The sequence below is a fragment of the Vanellus vanellus genome (assembly GCF_965231255.1).
Source record: "Vanellus vanellus genome assembly, chromosome: 1".
NCBI lineage: Eukaryota > Metazoa > Chordata > Aves > Charadriiformes > Charadriidae > Vanellus > Vanellus vanellus.
The window spans coordinates 74,952,226-74,956,913 of record NC_138905.1 but is presented as its reverse complement, the minus strand read 5'-3'; positions in this window follow the sequence as shown (position 1 = coordinate 74,956,913).

Genomic DNA, 4,688 nt, shown 5'->3' with positions numbered 1-4,688 from the left:
TTTATTCAACCTGTATTTTTGAGTAGTTTAATTAGTACAAAGATTTTTCTCTTCTTTCTTTTTAGCCAGCAGCTATAATGTTTTATAAATAGCCCTAAACAAATGTACAGTTCAGCTCCACCAGTAGGGAGACATCGCAGAATTCCTTGCTAAGCTGCACATTTTGATTTAGCACCTGCTTAAGCATAAGCCTGACTTAAGCAGGTTTTGTCAGGTTTTGTCTCTTCACCCAACAGATCAACTAACATGCATGTTTAAGTGTTTTACTTAGTTTGCTTAGATCTCCTGCAGGAGGTGTGACCGGGTAACTACTCAGGGCAATTCAGCCTACAGTCCATGGACTCGGAGCCAAGGACAGCACATAGGGAAGACACCTGTGCGTTCATCCGAAGGGGCCTTGGAGGTAACCAAGCCCATTGTCAGAGACGTCCAGACTTCCACTAGAAACTTCTGAGGTTTCCGGGTGAAGCCCAGAAAAGCTGAAAGAGCTGGAAAACATTAAGGTATTTCACATGTTATCACATTACATTATGCACTGCACCACTCCCATGTTGGAAAAAATAGGGGTTAGATAGTCAGGATCTCAGTTACCACATGGAATATGTCAAATGAGTGTCACTAACTGGTAGCTTACTAGAAAATTAATCCATAAAACTCCAGTGAGCATTGAGGCTTTTACTCTGCTGTCATATGTAGCTTTCAAAATATACTTGAAAAAGCTATAACCTATTATTTTATCAAGCAACTTGCACAAGAGGAGGGTTTTTACCATTCCAACAACATACCAAGCAGTATCCATCTTAAGGAAATTTGTAAACTGTCAAGATTTTTATAAAATAATCTATTTCAAGCCAGCCTTCACCAAGATTAAAATGAAATCTGTTTGTAGAGAACAATAAACATATGACAGAATTATCAACATTGCGCGTCAAGAGTTGTTGCTGGTAAATCTATATGGATGCTAGGGCACCATGCACTTTAAAAATCGATATAGTAAATAAGTAAATATGAGAGTTGAATTACAGTTTAACACTGTGTACAGGGATGTGATTCATGTTGACACAAATAATACATGCTGGACAATCAACAGAGATGAGATTCTTCAAAGCACTGAAGAAAGCCTGCGATCAAAGGACTGGAAGTCAAGAATTATTTCCAGGCCTGCTGACTGATTGGTCTAATGGCAGGTTTAACCTTCTGATGATTCAATTTTTGAATTTGTGAGATTAGGACAAGAAAAAGTATTTTGAGACTCTCTGCTATGCAAAATGTTATTAAAATTAATTGTGGCTAGAAGGGGTACATTTCCCATTTATAGTCATATTTATGCACTGAGTTCTTCTGAAGCAATTACTAAATTACTAGGTTTGGAAAGCAGCCAGGAGAACTGCACTTGGGAAGTTAAAACTGGTTCTGAACCTGATGTTGCTCTTTGCGCTCTTTTTTTTTTTTTTTTTTAAGAGCTTGTAAAGCATCCAGCACTAACCTAAAGGCAAGGTGAAAAATGTACGAACAAATGAAAAGGCACAACCTGGTTTCTGATTAGCAGAAGGAAAAGAGAATGGCAGAACGGTGAGGATAAGCAGGTCAGACAGGCTGTATCTAGGCAGTACCCAGACCACCTGGTAGAACACAGGCCTGGGCGAGAACTAAAGCACCCTATTTTCTTCAGTTCGGTATTGGGGACATGTATGGTCAGCCTTAGGATGATTTAATTTTGTATGGTGTACCTACAAAAATACCGGGCATTAAGAGAGAATGCATTCTATTACGTCATGTAGTACCAGGTCTTTCTAAAAACAAGTCTACAGCTGACCCAAACACTTTGTAGCCCGTGATCTAGAGTTCTTATTAATGAATTTTGCAGTTTGTAGAGTACAGGTGTCAGTAGGGCAGAAAGAAAAAGGAAAATGAATTTTTCAAAAAGGAAAAAAACATTATTCTTGGCAACTTGAGACAAAGTCCCAATCTTCAGAAGATGCTTTCTGGGGTTTGACTTGAACACAGCAAATATTTGCAGGAAACAAAAGGTAAAAAGTAAAGGAAACAGGGTGAGTAGCTAGCTATAAGTTTTGGTGAACTATTTTAAAAGAGGAATTAAGAATTCCAAATGGACCGTGAGGACAAGTAAAAAGGATGTGTCTTTATGCCATGACCAGAAAGATGAAGGTGCTACTGCCTAAGTGTTCTTGGTTCTTTCATCTATTGGATAAATATTTAGTAGGCAGAAATTCAGTTTCCTTAATTCCCAAACAATCTAAGCACGATGACTGCTTCAACTTCCCCCACTTTAAAATATACTCACATCCAACTTCTGGAAATTTAGTAAGACTTGTGCAAGTTAGCAAGGCTTCTCAGAGTTAACAACTGAAAGCTTCTAGTAGGAGTATTATGTTCAGCATTAGTAAGATTGAATAGACCAGTTCTTGTTGAATTTAACATACGGGAGCTGGAGCATTCAACCTTTGACATTTTATTTCAACAAAAATGTCACTTTGCCCTTAATCCATAAATAAGTCTTAGTTTATCATCTACCAAACTGCTGGAGCAGAAGCAGAGGGCACCACCTATCACATGCTTGATCAGATAGAGTGATATCATGCTACTGTGGTAATACTAACTTATAGGACTGAACAATGTATAAAGGTGAGTGTGTTTAAAAAAATCTTTTTTCAAATAAAAAAAAGGGTTTAACTTTCAATATGTCCTTACATTTGAAGAAGAAAAAGTGGAATGGGCTAATGGAAGAAACGGGTAGGTCCAATAAGGTGAGATGAAGTAAGATTTTAAGAAAGTGGTGAGCAGGTGCATATAAAGACAGACGTAGAATCATAGGAAAGAGGGTTATAAAACTTGAAAGAGTTTCTTCTCATGAACAGATTTAAACAAAGGCAAGCCAAAAGCATATTACCACTAGAAATGTACTCAAGCTATAACATTTAGATCTGGAAACTTTATGACATTTGAAATTTGGTTCAGACCCCCGTATTCTTACCCTTTTAACCCTTGATAGAAAAAGGCTATTAATATAGAATAACATTTGCACTAGTAACATCAACCCATAAACATTACATTTTCATTTAAAATACAACAGAAGGAAATTTTGTTTACTGAATTCTTACAAAGATTCCTGGCTCTAAAGATTTTAAATGCTTGGTCTGAAGCAAAGTTTAGATGGAAGAGAATACCAAGATTAATGATCATAAGGAATGAAAGAAGAAAGATTTAGGAAGGAAATTACTCGGAAAATTGTTGACAGACTATTCCAAATGTTTAATCCTGTCTGAGGGGAAAGGCATATAGGTTTGTGAATGAAGAATAAATATTGGGATAAGGTTCAACAGAAATACTAGAAGTGATGATGCACTTACATAGCAAGGTCATGCAAAACCCTTCAGTGACAAGATGACAGCAATTCTTGGTGAAAGACAAGACACATTCACAAGTAGATGGTGGCAGATGACACAGTGGAAGGATTATTAATGCACTGCACTTTTGGAGAGGAATACATATGAAATTAATGAGACCTAACCCATAGCACTAGCTGTTTCCCTCATGACATTGTTCATTTTGAGTGTAAGTTATGCCCCTTTTCCCTCACCTGGGTCTTTTTAGAGTAACAGCTCTTCAGGGAAGATTGGTCATTATTCTGTTTGCATAGTTCTTGTGTCTTTGGCTAACCTAATAAACTTGCTTTGTAACAGAGGAACTTCTTGAGTCTTCAATGTTTCCTCCATGGGAAGATCAGAGAATGAGGCAGGTACTTGTAGGAGTATTAGGGGTAGCATCAAAGTATTTCTAAAAAAGACAAGATCATTTGTTCCTTTTTTGTTTTCCTGATTGGTAAAACGCCTAAGCTGGTTTGGGTTGTTTTTTTTTTTTTTTTTTTTTTGTTTTTTGCCGAAAATAACTCAACTTCAAGGTAAGGTTTTCAGCATAAAACGGGCAAGGGGGGGAAGAACATAACTGTTCTGTACTGCTCCTGGAAAGGATGATCTTCATGAGATGTTTAGATCAGAGCGGGTGCGAAGGATCCTTTCCCCGTGCCCTCAGGGACTGGGACTGGTACCAAACCACTTCCCCGTGCCCTCAGGGACTGGGACTGGTACCAAACCATGACCGGCCGATGCGGGAGAGCGCAGCAGGCTGGTGAGCAGGTATACAGCCCGCGGTGGGGGGAACAAAAGAGGCGGAGGCGCTGCGGCGGCTGGCACAGAAACTAAAGAGACAAAAATTAACGGCAGCAGATAACTCATGAGCCTGATTAAAACCAGTCCTTTTGCCCGGCCATGGCCTGGGCGGCGCCGCGGCAGCTGCCGGACGCATTCCTTCACGCCCCGCTCGCCCGGGGAGCGGGCGGCGGCTGGGGAGGGGGGGGGGGACGGGGACGGGGACGGCCTCCCGCCTTCACGGTTACCCCCCCCCCCCGCCGCCGCCGCCGCCGCCGCCGCCAACCCTCCACAGCCGCCAGGAGCTTTTATCAACCACCTCCCCCGCTGCCTGAGGGACCGCCGCAGGCCCCGGCGGCGGGAGGCTGCTGAGGGAAGAGCGGGCAGGTAGGTGAGGGGCGCAGGGGAAAAGGCGGCGGCGGGCCGGTGGCCGCCAAAGCCCCGCCCGCTCTCCCAGGCTGCTCCGCGCCGCGGCCGGGGAAGGGGGTGGGAGAGGGGGGGAGGAGAGGTGGAGCCGCT